General features: G+C 40.1%; 1 pseudogene; it reads right to left on the reverse strand.

The window, feature by feature from the left end:
• Positions 1-6,321: 6,321 nt before the first annotated feature.
• On the reverse strand, positions 6,322-6,441 carry LOC134930592 (5S ribosomal RNA; annotated as a pseudogene).
• Positions 6,442-8,263: the final 1,822 nt, after the last annotated feature.

Consider the following 8,263-nt stretch of genomic DNA (forward strand, 5'->3'; position numbering starts at 1 on the left):
ATCTGGAATGTAAATAATAACAAGTTTTTATTTTGTTGCTGAAACAAGTAATATACTACATTCCTTAAAAGGAATTTTAAGCCTTAAATAAAACTTTACTAGACATTACGAGTCTTTATGTTACTCTTAGGCAGTGATTCAGGTTGGTTTGCAAAAGCAAACTTCTTCTTTAATGGACAAAACCATGGGGGTAATTCAGAGTTGATCGTAGCAGCAAAATTGTTAGCAGTTGTGCAAAACCATGTGCACTGCAGGTGTGGCAGATATAACATTTGCAGAGAGAGTTAGATTTAGATGAGTTATTTTGTTTCTGTGCAGGGTAAATACTGGCTGCTTTATTTTTACATTACAATTTAGATTTCAGTCAGTTTGAACACACCCCATCCAAATCTAACTGTCTCTGTACATGTTATATCTGCCCCCCTGCAGTGCACATGGGGCCTAATTCCAAGTTGATCGCAGCAGGAAATTTTTTAGCAATTGGGCAAAACCATGTGCACTGCAGGGGGGGGCAGATATAACATTTGCAGAGAGAGTTAGATTTGAGTGGGGTATTTTGTTTCTGTGCAGGGTAAATACTGGCTGCTTTATTTTTACACTGCAATTTAGATTTCAGTTTGAACACGCCCCACCCAAATCTAACTTTCTCTGCACATGTTATATCTGCCCCTCCTGCAGTGCACATGGTATTGCCCAACTGCTAACACATTTGTTGCTGCGATCAACTCAGAATTAGGCCCATGGTTTTTCCCAACTGCTAACAAATTTGCTTCTGCGATCAATTCTGAATTAGGTCCCATGTGCACTGCAGGTGGGGCTGATGGAACGTGCAGAGAGAGTTACATTTTGGTGAGTTATTTTGTTTCTGTGCAGAGTAAATACTGGCTGCTTTATTTTTACACTGCAATTTAGGTTTCAGTTTGAACTCACCCACCCAAATGTAACTCTCTCTGCACATTTTACATCAATCCCACCTGCAGTACACATGTTTTTGTACATTAAAGAAGGAGTTTGCTTTTGCAAACCAACCTGAATCACTCCCTTAATGTGAGAAATTGCACTTCTGATCCTGAGAGTTTTTTTAAGTTTGGAACTCTTGGAGAACAACTAATGCGCAGAGTGTCTTCAAGGTGGGCATCTGTTAACCTTGATCGATGTCTGTTTTTCAGAAAATTCATCTTGGCAAAAGAGGTCTCATATATGTATGTGGATCCAAACATGGTGGCTAGGTTGATAGCCAGTTTTTTACAATTTGTGTACTTGTCCAAAACATGCTTAGCCCAAAAATCTTCAGTGGATGCAGTTTTGTACATTTTCAAGGTAGCATCTTCTTGCATGTCGATTATCTCCATTTGGAGGGTAGGTTTTGAAATTCTGAACATCTTCTCAGCTACATCAGTCCATTCTCCTGCTGGAGAAACTTCATAAAGAGTTTTTATAAAATGTGACAGTTTCCCCATCTCTGCAAAGTCTTGGAATCTTGCTGCAAATTCCCTCCTAAGATCTGAGACAAAACTTGAAAATACTGCAGTGTCCATTTCAGAATTATTTTTTCTTAATTGAAGAGTAGTTGGAAAATGATTAAAGTCTTGCTTTTCAATGTCTTTTTCAAATATATCAAGCTTGTGACGGAAAGCAGAGACACTTTGTAACAGATCACATATTAACTTTCCGTTCCCTTGCAACTCGGTATTAAGCTCATTTAAATATTTGAGAATGTCTTTCAGAAAAGACAAAGCTAGCATATTGCACTTGTTGGCTAGGAACTTCATGTACTTCCTTGCTTCTTCGGTATTTAAATTTTCCAGGAATGCTGTCACTTCGTCTTTTATGTGCCAGAATCGTTCAATAACTTGGCCTTTACTCAGCCAGCGAACATTGTTGTGTTGTAATAAATCGGAATAGGCCGAATCACATTCAGACAAGAACTCTTTGAACTGTCTGTGCTTAAGAGCAGAGCAAGACCTCATAAAATTGATCAACTTAATCAAGGTGTCCATTACATCTTTCAATGTTGCACTGAGTTGGCCACAAAGGGATGTCTGATGAATTATGCACTGATAAGATAATATCCCAGCATTCTTATCCCTGATTCTCTTTACCAAACCCTTTTCCTTGCCTATCATGGCCAAGGCGCCGTCAGTGGAAATGGACACAATTTTATCATAGCTAATGTTTGATTTTGTAATGAATTCATCAAAATTCTTGAACAAATCTTCTCCGCGAGTCTTGCCTTTAAATGGCAATATTGCTAGCAACTCATCTCTAAATAATTTACTTTCAACGTCTTAAAGTCGGGGCTCCTCCAAGCTGTGGTGCGTGGGATCCACTCAGCACCTCAGCCTCCATCAGTCCTGTGACGCCGCGTCAGCCCACTCACAAGAGACGTCACGTCAGCCCGCTCACGTGGGACGCCGCATCAGCCCGTTCACGTGGGAAGCCACGTCAGCACGCTCTGCAGGGGAAGGAAGATGGACGCTCTTGCCTCTCTGCGTCATTACAGTGTGACTGCCATCTTCCTTCCCCTGCCAGTATCCTGCCAGTATTTAAGTATTTATAATTAGAGTCTATCTAGATTAGTAAACCGGTCCGCTGTTCTGTCCTTTGCGGTCCGGAGACGGACCGCAGTCCGCCAGTTGCCGGTTCCTGTTCTAATCTATCAAAGCAGGAATGGGAGGCACTAATTAAGCTCTACAAATATGATGACGTGGTTATCCACCCGGCAGATAAGGGCGGAGCCATTGTCATACAAAATACAGCCGATTATGTCAAGGAACTTGACCGACAACTTGCTGACATATCAACATATCGGAAATTGCCTATGGATCCTACTCAGGAGTTTAAAAAAGAACTTGATGCCATTTTGAAAACAGCTTTATTGGATAATAGCCAAAAAAACAAATATACAATAAATACACAAAACATAATAAATGATAAATAAATAAAACCAGAGCCTTATTTAGCCACTCTCTGAACTGCAATTAGTCTATTTTTAGGGCAATCTATGCAAATGCCGGCATAAGCAATTGGTGCTGATGAATATAAGAATCCTATAGGACACACATGTGTATTTTGTAGCATCCAAATCGGAGATGAATAATTACCAAGTCCCTTGTGGTGTTTCAGACGGGTATTAGGATTTCATCTAGAAAACTGGCTGAAAAAATGTTGGTGAATCTCTCTTCTAAAAATTTGTCACATAGTGAATTGTCCCTTCTTAGTAAAGGTCTCAAGTTCTCCCCTACTACTGATCCTAATATGTTCGATCATTTTGTTGAATTAAACCGTTTTGTTCGATCACTTTGTAGGAAGATGTATTTTGCCAATAAAACTCTGGATAGGAATAACGAAATTGCAGCACCCATTTTGCTAGATTCAACAGATGAATCAGCTGTACAAATGTTAATGGATCTACAATTTGAAGGAAATGATCCACTGGCACCTCAAAAAATCTTTGATGTAAATAAATCCCTGTTTAAAAATAAGTCTGAGTTTTTTCCCATTAAATATAAAAGCAGTTCTATTGAGAGTTTTTATAAGTCCACTCTGGATGATTTTAAGGATATATGTTCCAAGAGAGGTGGTAGGGAGATTAACACTCAGATTTTAAATAAATGGGAGAAGAAGGCTCTCAATAAATTATTGAAAGTTACATCATTAGTATTTAAACAGGCCGACAAAGGAGGAAGCCTGGTTATTCAGGATAGGGCGGATTATGAGAGAGAGGCCTTGCGTCAATTAGATGATACCACATTTTATAGAAAACTGTTGGGAGATCCCACAGAATTGTTTAAAGTAGCACTATATGCACTTTAGAGGGAGCGAGATCCAAAGGGATCATCTCCAAGGAAGAATTTTCATTTTTGTTTTAGCACCATCCAGTGACACCTATTTATTATCACCTCCCTAAAATTCACAAATCCCTCACTGCACCCCCAAGGTGACCTATTATTTCCAGTATCGATTCCCTCACTTCTAATTTGTCCTTTTATGTAGACAGTCACCTTCAGCCACGAGTGCCTCTGTTGAGGTCTCATATCCGGGACACCACCCATTTTCTACAATTGATTCAGACAGTAGTGTGGAAGTCTTCATATGCCTTCTTGACTGGATGTTCAGAGCCTCTACACGAATATCCCTCACACTTTGGGAATGGAGGCAATACGTTATAAATTAAACAAAGATGGAGACCTCACAGAGGCACATAGGTCATTTTTGTTAGATTCTATCTCATTTATTTTACGGCATAATTATTTTCTGTTTTTAGGCGATGCAGACGTTTACTTAGGATTCCCCTTATGTATTGACGTGCGGCCCGCTCACGTGGGTTAGCGCATCATATACAGAGGGCGCCGCATACGGAGGTTGCCAGCGGTACGTCTGTGTGCACATGACCGGAAACAGGAACTCCGTATATGGGGTTGTTGTCCGGTCACGTGACCGGGACCATCGGGATGCTTTATGGGAGAGGCATAGGTATCCATGGAAACATTGTTTATTGACGGGAAAGGACCAATGGGGAGCCGGTCCAAGGGACTAGTAGGACATGTGACCATGGTCATGTGATCAGTTCAAATAAAGTTTATTTAATTTTATATGTTCAATTCATAGTTTGAAACCTCATTTTTTGAATTGACTAACATAAATAAAGAAGGTTTGTCTTTCTGCTGCTACCTAAGGATTATAGAATCCTTTTGAGAATTGTATGTATATTAATTTTGCATAGGTGATACCTTTTCTAATTATAAATGTTTGTTAAAGCCCCCATATAAGGGGAGGTGAGCCATTGTGATATTACCTGTGATAAAGCTGCCAAGTGACAGCGAAATGCGTTAGGGGGCCACATCTCTAACTTGGGCATCGCTGAGAATCCAACAGGATGGTACACAAAGCTTTTCGTGCACATCAGGAGTTTCCGGTCTCTTTGCTGTGGATATTAATACAGGGAGAACCACCACTGTTGTTGCGTTGGATAAAGAGGACACTCTGGATCCACGCTATGTGGAATACCCATCTGAAACACCACAAGGGACTTGGTAATTATTCATCTCCGATTTGGATGCTACAAAATACATACACATGTGTATCCTACAGGATTCTTATATTCATCAGCACCAATTGTTTATGCCAGCATTTGCATACAGATTGCCCTAAAAGAGACTAATTGCAGTTAAGAGAGTGGCTAAATAAGGCTCTGGTTTTATTTATTTATCATTTATTATATGTTTGTGTATTGTATATTTGTTTTTTGGCTTTTTAGCTAATATTAAATTATACCATTATTTTTAGCGCAGTTGGTTTCTTCCATGTATATATTTTTATGTTTCTTGGGGTGACCAACTATCACCTTTTCCAACGGCAGCTTAGAGAACCAGCTCGGTCACAGCACCTGTTTTGTTCACCTTTTATGGTGAAATTATTTATTTATTGGATAATAGACTCACCCAAGTAGCCTTTGATGCCCTTACCACAGCGTTTCCTATTATTCCTATACTGTACTCTCTCCCGAAAATTCACAAGAATAGTGAGATTCCCCCAGCTAGACCTATAATATCTGCTAGGGGTTCCCTATATCAATGTGTTTCCATTTATCTGGACCACTTTTTGCAACCTTGTGTGCAGGACAAAAAAACTTATCTAAAAGATACTACAACTTTATTGAATTGTCTGTCAGCTATTGATTTCGTTCCAACAGGTTGTATACTAGGCACTATTGATGTATGGAAAAGAGGTTTTTTGGGGCCGCACTAGTCTCACAATAAGCTATTAATGTCCTCTGAAAAACTGATTTATGACGCTAAATTGCTTCTAGATATAGCAACCTTGTGCATGTGGATTGATAATCCTTTTTGCATATATGTGTTGCTATCAGTGGTGCTCCCTAGAGTCAAAAAATATCAAGCAAGAAAAGCCAACACTAGAAAGTTGGGAAGTAGACTCCTGTGTGGGAGCACTCTAATTCAGAGGATTAGGTATATAGTAATCAATACTGATAAAACATAACTTTATTAACTCATTATTAAAAGTAATTATATGAGTAAATTATACGTGAATAGTATAGCTACGCGAAAATATAATGCTGAATTAAGTATAATTCTTGTGGTTTTAGATACCACAGTAAATGCCGGAAATCCAAATCTATAGGCAGTTAAGTTTGCTATCACATGATCACAGTAACTTCTTTGTGTAGTATATGACCATCATTTGTTCTGCAGATATCCATTCAGGATTATTTTAACGCAGAAAATTAAATCATAGGCCATACAGAACCGAATGCCAAATGGTATTTTTTGAGGATGACTCTAGATCGGGCAGAAGAATTTTTTTCAGTACCAGGATGTTCCAAGGTGGTCTCCCATCCGAGTACTTACCCGGCCCTCCACTGCTTGGCTTACAAGATCAGATGAGATTGGGCATCTCCAGTGGGGTATGTCCGCAATTATTTGATTTGCCCGTTCAGTCAATCCTAATACCTATGCCGCAACCAACGTATATCCAGATTGATATAGATCAATTGTGTATTGAGTATCAAAATTGTATACAGTGATCTAATTGATAAGTGATAATAAGGCAGTTATCCACATGCCATATGCAATTATCCCATACAAGGGCGCCTGCCTGTATAGCCGGGATAGAGTGGTGATATATAATGAGGCAGCAATTATAGCAATATCATTGCTGTTTAAATATTGTATACTGGTTTGTATGTTCAACATCAACAGCGAAATACATGTTATGTAGCCTCTGAGAAATTAAATCACACACCCAAATCCAACTCTCATTATATATAAGCCTCTGAAGTCTAGACATGCATTTTGCAATAGAAGGTATAATCTTTACAAGATGTCAGAAAGGCAGAGGCTATAATGAAAAAAAGCAGATAAACAGCTGGTGAAGGTTTAAATAACCAGGGCAGATAATGGTGTACATGAGGATAGTTACTAGTAGTCTTCTGCAAAATTAAAGCTGAAACATAGCTTGAACCTTCTATGTACAATAATCTGCCATAGGGCCATTAATGCCACTATTAAATTACCAAAATTACTCCCAACACCTGTTGGATAACACACAGCTCCAGCACCTCTTGGAGCAATCAAGGTATATACATGCACTGTGAAAGAAACCAGATGTCTGTAAGACTTAATCTATCCACAATATTTCACAATAAGCATATAGAAACATTGTGTTGAAAAATGAACCACATAGTATCAATTTCTCCAGCAGGTAATCCTGTGTATTTATATATACATACACATAGGCAGTATCTCAAAATATTAATATGCAGCAGGTTAATACCCTACTGTGGCTACAATAAATTGGCTAAATATAGCAGGTATATACCCTCCCGATGCATAACCCAGTGCTGAAGCCGCGCCTCCACCCCCCTGCCTCATGCCGTGAACATCTCAGCTTTGCTTGCATACTGCCATCAGGCTACCTCCCACTTGCCTGCACCTCTTGTCATCTGTCTGTCGCCCCTCCCCACTAGATTGTTAGCTCTTCAGAGCAGGGCCCTCTTTCCTCTTGTTATCTAAGCCCTCGTCTCGACACATTTCACTCGCAGCTCTCCCCTACTCAACGACCATCTTTATCCTGCTAGTAAAGGCTCATCTCTATCTATGGCCATCAGCCTCTAGTAGTACGATGAGCACTCCATCAATACTTACATCTTAGCTGTATTATGTCTTTAGAACGTGTGGTGCTCTATTTTACCTGTACTCTCTTCCTGTTATTTATTTACTGTAATGCTATGTTTGTCTCCCTGTACTGTCCTTTGTACGGCGCTGCAAAACACATGTGGTGCCTTATAAATAAAATGTAATAATAATAATAATAATAATAATAATATAGGGTATGTGTTCATATGATACCAATACCGAATGAGCCCACTTCAGTTTGGAAAAAGGGGGTTCCTGTCTGCTGTATCTATATGGATGCTGTCTGTGGCAGAGTGCCGCTGGTAATTCCTGCTTCCAATCGTGCAGTGGCTTCGGAGGTGCAGTAATGTGAAGCCGTGATCTGACTCAAGTATAGTGGGGAGATAGGCAGCTGTTTAGCTGGTGCCGCTGTCTCTATCCCACATGCGGCCGCTGCTTTCCGGGATATGGCAGCGTGCGGTCGCGGTGTGTCTCCCGGCTCTCAGAAGCCTGCGGCCGTTGCCTGGGTAACTGTCCCTGGGTTCCGGCTAGTGCGGTCACGTGTGCGCACCACGTGATCGCAAGTCCTTGACGTACGTTTCGCAATGTAAGCTTGATCACAGAAC

Source organism: Pseudophryne corroboree, chromosome 5 (assembly GCF_028390025.1).
Source record: "Pseudophryne corroboree isolate aPseCor3 chromosome 5, aPseCor3.hap2, whole genome shotgun sequence".
NCBI classification, from domain to species: domain Eukaryota; kingdom Metazoa; phylum Chordata; class Amphibia; order Anura; family Myobatrachidae; genus Pseudophryne; species Pseudophryne corroboree.